This window comes from Antedon bifida, chromosome 9, assembly GCF_963402885.1.
Source record: "Antedon bifida chromosome 9, ecAntBifi1.1, whole genome shotgun sequence".
NCBI lineage: Eukaryota > Metazoa > Echinodermata > Crinoidea > Comatulida > Antedonidae > Antedon > Antedon bifida.
Genome location: NC_136234.1, coordinates 10,837,818 through 10,851,962, shown reverse-complemented (window position 1 = coordinate 10,851,962; position 14,145 = coordinate 10,837,818). Strand labels below are relative to the sequence as shown.

General features: G+C 31.2%; 1 protein-coding gene and 1 non-coding gene across 7 annotated transcripts in view; one reads left to right on the top strand and one right to left on the bottom strand.

The window, feature by feature from the left end:
- Nucleotides 1-13,629, bottom strand: part of LOC144852479 (neurexin-1a-like) — a 122,865-nt gene extending 109,236 nt beyond the window's left edge. For all 6 annotated transcript variants that reach the window (XM_078710297.1, XM_078710298.1, XM_078710301.1 and 3 more), the window contains exon 1: nucleotides 13,564-13,629. The gene's annotated coding sequence lies outside the window, so the exon portion shown is untranslated. The remainder of the gene's footprint in view (nucleotides 1-13,563) is intronic.
- On the top strand, nucleotides 2,554-2,625 carry Trnad-auc (transfer RNA aspartic acid (anticodon AUC)). Its single transcript has one exon. It is a non-coding gene; the product is annotated as a tRNA-Asp (tRNA).
- Nucleotides 13,630-14,145: the final 516 nt, after the last annotated feature.

Below are 14,145 nucleotides of genomic sequence, written 5' to 3'. Positions count from 1 at the left end.
TAATATATATGCGGCCATATGGAATGATATCTTTTCTATAAAACACCAGAGCGGGATGGGACATACAGTATAGCTGGATTGTACATCATCACTATAATTGTATTCATCATTATTTCTGTTAAAAAAACCATGTTCCATTTTGTGGAGAAAAAGTATAGGCTTTTCATAATAGGTGAAAAACGGAAAATTCAATGGCTGATGGAAAACTACAAATTTTGATCTATTCCCCATAAACCAACCTCTTCTATTTTAAAAGAATTATTATTTTTTCTTCTAAATAATCACTGTGGTGGGTTTAACACTGCGTAGTAAAAGGTTAAAATATAGAAGCAAAATGTTCACTTTATTTCTTGTACTGGGAAATTAGCACTTTACAAGTCTAGTCTTTCGTTCGATCTGTTTTTCTCTCAGAGGACTTAAAACAGTTCTAATAAAAGCTTGATCCTAACACTTGCTTATCACATATATTAAAAGCAAGTTGTATATAAAATAAAATGTAAAGAAAAAAAATGTTAATTTTTATTTGGGTTCAAAAGAGTGCAGTTTGATGATAGATGTACTAATTATCGTGTTCCCGCCAAGCTGTACGTTTTGTAGACAAGCTGCTTTATTGTTGAAAGGACACAGCAGTTAAATGCCAAAGGAAACGTATTGCACAATTTACACTATAAATAATATGTTTCAACATACAAATCTGAAGACAAACATTATAATTTATGTACAACATACAACATATAATTTTAATCGATATTATTGAAAGAACATGTGACAGGTATTAATAATTAAACTACCCTAATGTACCTGTCTATACACATATCCTTCCTAAGTATATTTGGTATCCATTCAAAGGTCAAATTATGTTCATAATAATCTTTAAAATGTGGCTGTTGATACTACTCATGTATTCAATTTCTTGTACTGTATCTTCACATATTGAATAATGTATCATGGTTCAATTCTGTAATACATTGTCACATATTAACACATGTCTATTTCAAGATTCAATAGACACTGTAGGTTAGGGATGGGGTATGGGATATAATATTGGTGTCACGTGTGAAAAATCTTCTCTATCACAGAATTTTCCCATGATACTGTACAAATTATAGATACCTGTATGAAGTATCTCCTAAAGGGTTAGACTGAAATTTAGGATCTGTTCAGAACAGAGGTTAAATCTTTCTTAACCCTATCCAGCTATTGGCAAGGATAATATCCACAATAGTAAAATCTGCCCTCTATAGAAAAATCTTTTGGTAGCGGGAAGACTTGCCCCTGAGACGATTCGGCCCACTTATATTTTTATTGAATTTGATATGCATTTTATAGGTATAAATAAGCCTTTTTATCAAAACTTTCTTTTCAGAGAGACTACTAGGGATAATGATGCAATCAAGTAAAAACTTGGAAAATTCTAACTTCCTTTAAAAATAGTGCCTAAAACATTAACAAACATTTTTAGCCACGCGAATGAAGTAAACAAATTACGGCCCCTCTTGGCCACTTTTTTTAGTAATTTATTTTATATTTAATTTATATCAGCATTGCCAATATCTCGGAAACTAAAAAACAATCTTCATACTAGAAGTAGTAGTTCGTAAATAATGTACTGGCACACTTTTTAAAAAAACTTTCCACACTTGTAATAAACCTGTTGCTTTGTATAAACGCATTGTGCAAGGTAGTTTGAAAACAACATTCCAAAAGGTGTTGTAACAAGTTGGATATTGCAAGTGTGACAATTATTACAAGGTACATGTCAAATTTAGATAAACATCTTAAATAAGCAGTTGACACCTATTGTTAAAAAAATATTTAATTAAAAGCAAATCACACAGACAATTATACCTACTAAGAAAAGTGCCCAAGCAGAAAATTAAAATACAAAAGAAACTTGTAACACTAATTAGGTTATTGTGCTTGTAAGTTCAACACAATTTATAGTAATTAATTCTTTATTAAGTAATTAATATGAAGCATAAAGAAATTCTTCATTATATGTAAGTGTGAAATTTACAAGTTTTAGTTGTATCAACAACAGGTTGTACAAGTGGGTTTTAATATTTCAGTCGCAATCACATGGGAATTCACTATATTGAAATGTTAATTTTAAAAATCAAATTCACAACACATCAAGGCTTTTACAATATGGAAATATTTTCACAAAATAAAAACCAAATAATTTGGTTTTTTTTGTTCTCTCTTTCGTGGGGGTCACCCACATTTATTCATTCCTTTTACAAATATATATTATATAATAGACTTTTTCTCATTCTCACAGATTTCCTCATCTTTATCGTTTCAAATTAATTAATTAAATTTCAGTATATCACCGGGCGGTTTCGAATTAATGTTCATTGCCTAATGTGTTTATATAAATAAAAGTATCTCTTCGGAGATCCCGCCTCGTGAATAAAAATACTGAAAGATGAGGGCGTATCAATTTGATCTCTGGTGCGCGTGCGTACAACTGAGGACTAGTGCTGTTCCGCCGTACCACGCCGAGAGTGTTAAAGAGTCGCTATCCAATCAAGTTTGAACAATACCATGAAAGCCCCAGTGGTCTAATGGTTAGGACATCTGCATATCAAGCAGGCGGTCCGAGTTCGAGTCTCGGTTGGGGCGACTTTTTCTCATTCTCACAGATTTCCTCATCTTTATCGTTTCAAATTAATTAATTAAATTTCAGTATATCACCGGGCGGTTTCGAATTAATGTTCATTGCCTAATGTGTTTATATAATATACATACATATTTGTAAAAATATAAAAACAATAAAATTCAGTATAGTAGTTAAAAAGGCACTATATCTATACATGTACATAAAATCGATGGAGTAAAAGTATGCTTATTTATCATTTAAATTTACTTTATATTAAGAAATGTATTAAAAAGTAGCTGTTTCTTTTATTATATTTTAAATCAGTACTCACAATTTGTACGTTTCTTTTTTTCTTTTGACCTTATATTACATCCATTACAAATATATACACCCATACACACATTAATAGACCTATTTACATTTACGAATCAGTTTAACATAGTTATTATAAACACATTATATGCTACTTTTTAGCCTTGTATAAAATTTGTTTGTAATTTATTGACTGGTAAAACAATGCGAAACATACTGTTTAAGGACCTCATGCTTTTAATTTTGACAATCTAAAATTTATTAGTTATGGATTGTAAAATCTATTGTTTTTGTGCTTATTTGAATTGTGCAATCAATTTAGTATAAATTAGGGTGCACAAACTAAAAGGGTTAAATATTATTAAAAAGATTTATTGTTTTTCAATAATGAAACTTCAATAATATTTTCAAGATTTTTCCACTAAAGTATCTACAAAATATTTAATTTAGTTAATGCTGCAAGCTTGGTTTTCACTTAGGCCCTGTTTCTGCTGCCAAGAAAATACCGTATTTTATACGGTATTTTTTGAATACCGTATTTATACCGTATTTTTTGGGCAGCAGAAACTGCGCTTATAAAAAAAATACCGTATTTTGTATACCGTATTTTCCCCACAAAATTTGTGGATAAAATACGGTATTTACAAATTTATACCGTATTTTTTGTACCCTTTTCTGCTGCCAATAAAAAATACCGTATATTTTTTGACCTGCGACATGAGGTCAACATCGTGTTTTTATTTTCTGTCGCTGTGAGCTGTGTAATTTACACACGTGTATAGATATATTCGGCGAAAATGTGGAGCGAAGACGTCACAGTATTTACTATATAAATCTGTGTGGGGAAAAGGGGTGTGGGGAAGGAGGGGAAGTTAAATGTCCGGCCAACTAAAAGGTAATAAAAGGGACAACCACATTTATAAAGACATTTCTAAACAAATAAAGCAGGAGTACGGAATAGACTTGTCTCCAAAGCAAGTAAACTCAAAGCTGAAGAGCCTGCAAAAGCAGTACAACATTGCAAAAGACAATAACTCGGGGAGGGAATGAATTACTTGTCCCCATTACGATGTTTTCTGTGCTCTCACAACATCTCTATCACTAGGGCTAGCCTGTTGAAAGTGAGGCGTAAAACTTCCTTTATTGCGACTTTTAATTATCGACCAAATAAATGAATGGCAATTTGGGTAAAAAGGATGACATTTAACACGACCACCCAAGAAGTATTGTTAGCAGAAACGGGGTACTGACAAATACGGTATAAAAAATACCGTATTTTATACCGTATTTTTATACCGTATTTTGAGCAGTTGCAGCAGAAACAGGCCCTTAGATGCACTGCAAGGACATAAGCACGTAATTTAACCAATAATGATGCGATGGATCACCTAAACTGTCACTTGTGATTGGTCAACTCAATTCTGTGGTGCCTAAATTGTTACGTTGCATCCTAATAGTGGGAACTAAGCTTTAGAATGTACATTGGTAACAAGATATTACTTAAGTAAGCTTGATGTCCACTAGGATATAACGCAAGTAATTTAATTGTTTTACTTTATCATTTTGATATTATTGGTTAATTTATTATTTATATCTGTATTGAGATCCAGCCACAGCATTATCATTTTTTTTTCAATAATTTGTCTTTGGATTCATAATTTACAGTATATCAGATAATTTTATAGGAAATATTTATATCTATAGAAATAATTCAACTAATATCTAAATTTTCATTGAATTGGATAACTCGCAAAGAAATAGTTAAAACAAAAAAAGACAGAAATAAGCCTTGTGCATCCTATATATATCTATCATCATTCATTTATCAAACAATGCCCTTAGGTTATTAAAATCATTTGAGTTTCATAGCAGCATATATTGCCAAACACAAGTTCTAGGTATTATTAGTTCTAGACATTATTGCCAGTTATTAGAAAAACAGGCATCTCGCAGGCATTCTACTGTACATGTTTTAGACAGAAATCAGTTCATTACTGTTAAGTATCCACTTGCTTACTTGCTTGTCTTTACAATAAATGTGCACTTACTATTCCAAGAAACATATGAAAAAATATGCAAATGCAAAGAGAAAAACAAAAAAGAGAGCATTACTATCTTGGGCCGTACCTAGAAGTTAATACATGTCTCACTAAGACAAAAGACAAAAACAGGATAATCGATAACACAATGTATGTACAACGGTGTACAAACTCAACATTGACATATGAAAAAAAGTAACGTTTGAAGAAATAATTCAATACTTATCCAAAACTCTAACTTTGTGTATGAACATATCCTTAATTATATGTTAACTTTCTCTTTAAATCTCACACTTCAAAGTTGATTACATGTCACAGAAACTAGGGCAATTAAATATATAAAAACAGAAATTTATGACAATTCAAATGAATGAAAACATTTAAGAGTATGTCAAGAAAGCCTTCCCCTCATTCTTCCTTACATTATGTTTACAGTTGTTGGATAAATATTAGTATTATACCACTTAGCCTTTAGACATTACGCAATGGGTGCGAACATTGTCCAATTACACTATTACACTAACAGATTTTAAGAGAAATATAGCATGTGTTGCTATTGAAAATATACTTTATACAGTAACAAATATCCTTGAAGTTGATTACTATAAATTGATTGATTGAAATTAATTGATATAATAATATAAGATTAACATGATTGGTACACGCTTTTTGTATTGATTATATATGACCTTGAATTTCATAAATATTTCATTTTTAATGATGACATAATTAATGTTTGAATTTTAATATTAATTACTTGGATGTATTATACTTTCGATCTTGAGGTTGATTAGTACACCTTTTAGTTTATTGTTGATAACTTAGATGTGGTTTTTATTTTCATTTTTTGGTAATTATCTATAATCTTCTCTTTGCAAAATCCTCAGACCTTGAAAATTATCAAGCAGAAGCTTATATTTAGAAACTCAGACTGGGCATGCACAAACCCCAAAGCACGTCTGGGAGAAGAGAGTCTATGAGATGTACGCAGACAGTAGTAATAATAATAATAATATAAAACAATGTTTTAATTTTGGCTGTCAATATATCTTTTATCAAAACAATCCTTCCTCTATGGTAAATAAAATAAATGAATGATGTGTAAAGATGAAGAATTGTTTGATTTAGAGAGTAGTTTGTCAGTGGCTGGGAAATTAGAATGTTTGTTTACTGGAATGTTGGGGTATGTGTGTCACAGAGGGCCCTAGAGAGTAACACCTCTACCCTGTTTAGGACTTTTAGGATGTTACACAAAATGTTTACTACTGATTGTTAAACGAAAATAATAGATAATAAATCATTTTTTCTTAAATTATAGAATATCAATAAAAAAAGCATCATTGTCAGTCAAGAAAAAACAATAATTAGAACTGTTTTTAAACTTGGGATTATCACGTTGGTACATCCTTGGGCTTGAATCTAATCTTAGCTATCAGCACAAGATTTAAGGTATGAGCAGAGGTCGTGAGTTGGAGTCCCACCCGATAATTACTTTAAAGTCAATTACAATTATGTCAGAGTAGGGCAAAATATCTGACTAATAAACTAAGCTCCCTGCTCCTCTGTATCTGGTGGAAACCGGTTTAATAATATTGTATTCTTTTAAATGTAAATATCATTTCTTTCAAAAAGCAATCAAAGTAAAGTATTTAGTACATAGAAATAACTACACACAAAATGACACTTCTCCTTAGATAGATTTATTATAACCAAAGGGCAAACATTTGTACCTGATTGTTAAGAAACTATAAAGTCATTTCTTGCCTCAAAAGTAAATATACACTTAATGTAGCAAGGAATGTATGGAAACCAGAATGAGGACTTTTAATTTACTTTATTCAGAGACTTGAATTTGTGATTCATGTCAGGGATTCAAATAATAAGCATATTTATCACCTGTCAGTTGTAATCCAATCATGCTACAAGTATCTCTTCAATATAATCTCCAACAATCCACTTAAAATTTGATATAAAAAAACGTATATTTGATATTTTCAATATTTTTGGCATGGCTGGTTTGTTTCTTTTTTGAAAATGATTTTTCATTTTGTTTGTACAGTGCTTTGAGGTCTAACAATATTAGGAACTACAGTATATACAAATCCAAGATATTAAATTATCATTACTATTTAATACTCATACAATCACATCAGGTACACTAGCAGTATACATTCTTTCACTATACTTTCTTAAACATTTTTAGTACATATTGCCAATGAAGCCTCTCTTTGGAGATAGTCCATGGGATTTAGCTAAAAAATGACCCTTTTCTCACACAAATTGCAAGAAAAGGTTTTTTTGATGAAATGTGTTCTTTAGACCCTACTAAACACATTTATCAACGTTAGGACATTTTTCGACAACGGGAAGTAGCCTAATTTGCATAATTAAAAATGGCGGCCATTTTTAATAACGTACTCTGTATCTTGGAAACCGCTAGTCACAGATACTTAATTATGGTGTTAAAATTGTTAGAATATATGTTTTTATATTCACTTTAATGAAAAAGTTTGTCCAAAAATGAATGGAAGTGCTATTTCTAACATTATTGACCTTTGACCTTGATTTATCATATCTCAGCAACCACTAATCGGAGATATACAAATTAGGGCTTAAATTGTTCAGAAACTACACATTTATATCCAGTCTAATGGCATGTTTTTACAAAAAATGGCGGATTCTAACATTATTGACCTTTGACCTTGATGTATCATATCTTAGCAAACACTAATCTGAGAGACACACAATATGGCTCAAACTGTTCAGAAACTACATATTTATATTTAGTCTAATGGCATGTTTTTACAAAAAATGGCCGATTATAACATTATTGACCTTTGAACTTTGCACTACATAAAATCGCATAACTTTGAAAATATTGTACATATGAAATTATTTTTAGTGTCAAATTGTTCAGAACATACATGTTTCTATAGAGTTCAATGACACATTTTGTCCAATAATGGCCTATTGTATGGTTAATAACATTTGAACTATATTTGAAAAGGATTTAAACCCGGAATCTTCTTCATGTGGACATCCATTAGAACATTTGATTTGGCACTCTAAAATGTAAGAGTTGCAACGTTGACTTATTATGTTTAGTTTAAAGTAGGCCATGGTACATTACATTTTTTATAAGCATAAACTATTGCATTCATCCATAAACTGCCTACAAGTTTACACGTTTGTTTATTTTATTTCTTATCGTCTTCGCAGCTGAAGCTGAATGACAAGAGGTTTTTACTGTATACGGCGAAAATATTGCAAGTGGTGGTCAGCCTAACTATGAGTCTCGATAGCCAATTAATTAAACTAAACTAAATATGTTGCATTAATATCGATCTTTTAAAATTCCAGTTGTCAACAATGCGTCTAGTAGTAGAAAAGGCCTTCTTAATAAATAAGACTATGTTTCAACCTAAAAGAATGCCCTGAAGAGTGATGCTATCCTTAACAAAATATAAACTAAATAATCTTTAGAAATTTGTTTTTTTGAATATGCTATGTAATGCCAATTTAATTTGATCAAAAAATAAATTACTAACTTGAAAAAAACTTTAATAAACCTGCAAAATGGCATGGCCTATTTAAAGTATGTACAATATATCATAAAAAAACCTACATCTTTGTTGGCTAGCTCTGTTAATAGTGTCAACATCAACTTTCTCCTGAGTAAGATGTAAGACCTAATTTAAAATTTATTAATAATCCAAACCTATAATGTATGTATACATAGTCTAATATTTTTTTTTTTAAGTGAATATTTTCAGTAACTAAATTAAATCAACTGGTTACATGTACTTTAAATTACCACCATATTCTAAACAAGTAGTGCCAAATCACATGTTCTAATGAATGCCTACATGAAGAAGATTCCGGGTTTAAAAATCATTTTTAAATATAGTTCAAATGTTAATAACCATACAATAGGTCATTATTGGACATAATGTGTCATTGGACTCTATAGAAACATGTATGTTCTGAACAATTTGACACTAAAAATAATTTCATATGTACAATATTTTCAAAGTTATGCGATTTTATGTAGTGCAAAGTTCAAAGGTCAATAATGTTAGAATCGGCCATTTTTTGTAAAAACATGCCATTAGACTAAATATAAATATGTAGTTTCTGAACAGTTTGAGCCATATTGTGTGTCTCTCAGATTAGTGTTTGCTAAGATATGATACATCAAGGTCAAAGGTCAATAATGTTAGAATCCGCCATTTTTTGTAAAAACATGCCATTAGACTGGATATAAATGTGTAGTTTCTGAACAATTTAAGCCCTAATTTGTATATCTCCGATTAGTGGTTGCTGAGATATGATAAATCAAGGTCAAAGGTCAATAATGTTAGAAATAGCACTTCCATTCATTTTTGGACAAACTTTTTCATTAAAGTGAATATAAAAACATATATTCTAACAATTTTAACACCATAATTAAGTATCTGTGACTAGCGGTTTCCAAGATACAGAGTACGTTATTAAAAATGGCCGCCATTTTTAATTATGCAAATTAGGCTACTTCCCGTTGTCGAAAAATGTCCTAACGTTGATAAATGTGTTCAGTAGGGTCTAAAGAACACATTTCATCAAAAAAACCTTTTCTTGCAATTTGTGTGAGTTAAAAGTCTAAATCTCATGGACTAAGAGAGAGAGAGAGAAGGGTCATGGTAGATTTATCCAGGTAAGCAAAGCATGAAATAGAATAGAATTACATAAGGTACACTAGCATTTTAACAACTTTCACTATTCTTATCCATTTATTAATCCAGCGGTAAACGTGTTGTTAATGTGTGTGCCTAGTTTACCTGGATAAACCAACAATAGCCCTGCCTTTATCAAAAGAGGAAAATCAGTTGAGCTGCGAGATGTCTGCATATCAAGAAGAAGATTCCAGGTTCGTACTACGGTTTGAGAGGCTTTTTCTTATCTCACAGTCACCATTTTCAGTATATCACTGGGCAGTTTAGAATTTCTTTATGGTTGTGAATTTAAAACCTCTAATAAAACAAATTCAGTTTGGATTAAAATTGAATTATTAAAATTGATTTACAGTGCCAAAATGATGTTTAATGTCTAGAGAAAAGCTGTTAAATATGTTTACACAGGCTGTTTCAATTCTACACATGAATGATTGATCAAGTAACTTGCAACTACAATAAATTGTCTGATAAATTGATTATATGATATAAACTATATGATATTTTATATTACAGCAAGTGTTGTACAAAGTTAAATTTCTGCTTTGCAAGTCCATAAACCTCTCATCAATAATCTGTATTTATTTATATTTTTTTATCATCAGAAATGAGGTGATGCAAGCGTTATCATAAATATTCCATTACTATTAATCATACTGAATATCTACATACTGTATCTACATATTTACTGCCTTGCCTATGTGAACAAAACTGTGTATTTCAGGAATACAATACAGAGAATAAAGGTGACACTTTGGGGCCCCATGAAGTATGGATAGAGGTTTTCCATAGTGTTAAAACCAAAGATCAACTCCAATGTTATCGCAGTTGGAATATCAAAAACATAGAGATGATGCAAGAAAATTGAAAACAAATAACATTGTTCTTGTCGTTAAAATCTAAATCAGTTGGGACATTTGGAAGAATCATGTAATGTTGAATCTATAGACAGAAATATTTCCTATATTTAAATTTGACAAATTACCATGTTGAAATAATCACAACCACCTCTCGTTCTCGTAAGGGGTCACCTCCTCTCATAAGGGACCACTTCTCATAATCGACCACCTCTCGTTAGCGACCACCTCTCTTAAGAACCACACCTCTTGTAAGTGACCACCTCTTTTAAGGGACCACAACCTCTTTCTCTCTATTAAAGGACCATTGATTGTTTTCACATTTTCGGGTGATGTGTTTTCACATTTGTGGGTGATGCATTTTCACATTTGTGGGTGATGTGCTTTCACATTTGTGGGTGTTTTCACATTTGTTGGTTCAACAGGTCTCTCTATATCCTCCTCCATCAAAAAAATCTTAGAAGTACCACAGACAGAATTGCAGTAATGATTACTGCAATATTGTCTTGCAGGTCTGTGTGAAAAGGGCTTATAATTTAAACAGGTTTAATACATGTTGTGTTACTTTTGTATAAAATACCATAATAATGGTCTAGAAGGTGTTGCAATAACATTTTACTAAATCACTACAAGATGAAAATCACAACAATAGTGAAAAAATACAGATGATAGAAATATTGACTACAAAAATATTCTATTCAGAACTTCATTTAAACTAGCGAATTTTGACGGTATGTTGGCACTATTAACATCATAATATTAACCTATATAGCGACATCTGTATGTATTAACTCACTTTGCAATAGGCACTACATTTAAAAAACAGGATACTACTAATAATAGATACAAAATTGTCAAATTTATAGGTTATATTCATGAGTTTTGACGTTGACAGTCAGTTTTGAGACAAGAGGAGAATCTACAACATTTAGAAATAGAGGGAGATATTACACTTCTTCAAGTTTTACTGAATTAAAGGTTTTTATCCCAAACTATAACAATTATTTAGGTAGGTTACTAATTAAACATGCTAAAGACTGAACAATAAGGTGGTGTTGGGAGGTACAGGTACAACAAAAATAAATACACTCAAATGCATAATTTAATGAGCTCATCGTTTGTCGTGATTTGTGTGCTTGAAAAGCTGTGGACAAGCCAAGTGAACTACTGAATTAGTTTTTATTTCAACTATCTGAACTATGTTCATTATTAATTAAATGAAACCTTTAACCAGTGCTTTATTTATTCCAATCATCTAAAGGTCTGGAACACTATGGCCGAGTCAGGAATACACTAACACTAATCTTAATCCTAACCCAACTTAACGCTAACTTCATAAACATACCATGTCTTCATTTGACAGTCCAAATATATCTGGAATTGGAGAGTATAATATACTGTAAATACATGACATTTTCATAAGGCTGACTGGTGCCATTGTTAGTCCTTGGGGAAGGTCACACTTAAATATTCCATACGGGGAGGTACAGCATTTACGAGGAATATTTTCGTGTGTCTGGTAGCACAAGTGTGGGAAAATATGGGGAGGTGCACCATTTAACAATTCCCCTTTTGCTGGGAACCAGTATAAATATTGCACTCTTTCTGGCATGGCCTTGGTAGTTCAATTCCATAGTTTTTATCAGTAAAACAAGTAGCGCAAGTGTCTCATGTCTCAAAGTGGCTGGTGCACCGCCCCTCCCCCCATCCCCCTTTGGTTTGTATACTGTACAAGTGACCCCCGGGTTGTTAGTGCTCTCACTACACCAAAAAATCTCAAATTCGACATCCCTGGTGCTACAGTACAGTCAGAATGACAATACCTATTAGTTTTTTTTTTAATTAAAGCGTCACATGATGAACTACTGTATGATGGACAGAGTTTAGTCACTTTTTTTTATTTAATAACAAAAATGTTAATTACTTTCAATCAATAATTACATACAATCGAAGAACTTTTCTTTGTTTAGTTTACCTATAAAAAATACTGTGTAATATAAGAAAACATAATTTCTTGTTTAATTTGAATACTAGATCAAGATGTATATTAAAGTACTAGAAATAAAAGCAATTGAGATCCACATAAATACAGGTAATTAGTATGCAAATCAATATTTACTGCCGTCTATAATTACATACTTGACTCAAATAATGTTATTATAATCTAATATCGAATACAATAAAAACTTCACAATAACCACTCTATTATATTTCTCCACTATTGCGTATAATATAAGTTAGTCTTATAATCGATTACACTGTTATGTAGACATTGTTTAAGCAACTGAGTAAAATAACCATAAATATTCATTATAACTATGCACATTGAATAATTACTGTCATCAGTTATATCCTAGTTTGAATAGTATCTTAAAGGAAGCATTTAATGACACACTTTCAATGAAAATAAAATATAATAAATGGCTATGTTTAAGTCCTTTTCACACACAGACATTATCGCAATATTACAGTAAAGCAAATCAGTGTCTTACATATAAACCAGTGTATTGCCTCCATCAAAAAGGTACAGTAATATTGCAAAATTTTAATGTATAAAGTCGATTTTCCAGTATGCAAATTTGTTCGCGGGAATGCATCGTATAAGATGACGCTGTCGATTTGTGCGAACAAATTCGGCTAGTGTAAATTCAGCATTTACGTCATTTTCTACTAGAAATTATGGCGATATTGAGGTAAAGCAAACCAGTGTACCTATAGACCACTTGACACACAAGTTTAGTAATATTGCAGTATTTGAATGCCAATATTGCAGTATTGAACAGCCAGTGTGTATTATCTAGACCCCACTAAACACAAGGTACAGTACAGTAATATTGAGGTATTCAAATGCATAAAGTCCTTTTCGCACATACTGTAGAAATTATCACAGTATTAAAAGTATGGCTATATAAGGTAATATTATAGTATTTGTACTCCTGTCTGGAAGAGGTCCAGGTGAAAAGTGTGCGAGTCTGTTGCTGTCAGAAGACACAATACTGCAGGATGTTTATAGTCATGTTATTTAAGTTTAATACTGTACTTACACATTGATGAAACACGACCGCAGAGAATCTTCAAATGATTCTTTAAGATTTTCCAAAAATCAATTATCTATAAGAAAAAATAAAGTAGATCAAATCAACATTTTAAGTAGTAAACCAGTCATAAATACACATTTATCGTATCACCATTACAGTCTATAAAAATATGGTATAGAATATTCAAAATGTGTTGATTTTGGTGCCCAATATGAGACTCAACTACATTCATAAACAGGGGGTCCTATAGATAATTGATGATGGGTGCTCCTCCCTTTTTAAGTTATGATTTCATCATCAAACATAATAATGTATCTAAATTAGGACACTGAAAATTAAATAATGAAGTATTTAAAAAATTAAATGATATTGTAAGGTAGTCAGCTAATTTCATACCTTGATACAAATTATATTGAAAGATGAATAGTTTAGATTTATTTCATACTCTTCAGACTGTGACATAATTATATTTCAACAGCATGCCAATGACTACCAAATGAGTAGTAGTAGTAGTAGAGGACGGTTATTTCAGAAGAGAAGACAACTAAAAGTACCCTTCAATTCAAACCATTTATCCCTACCCACCTC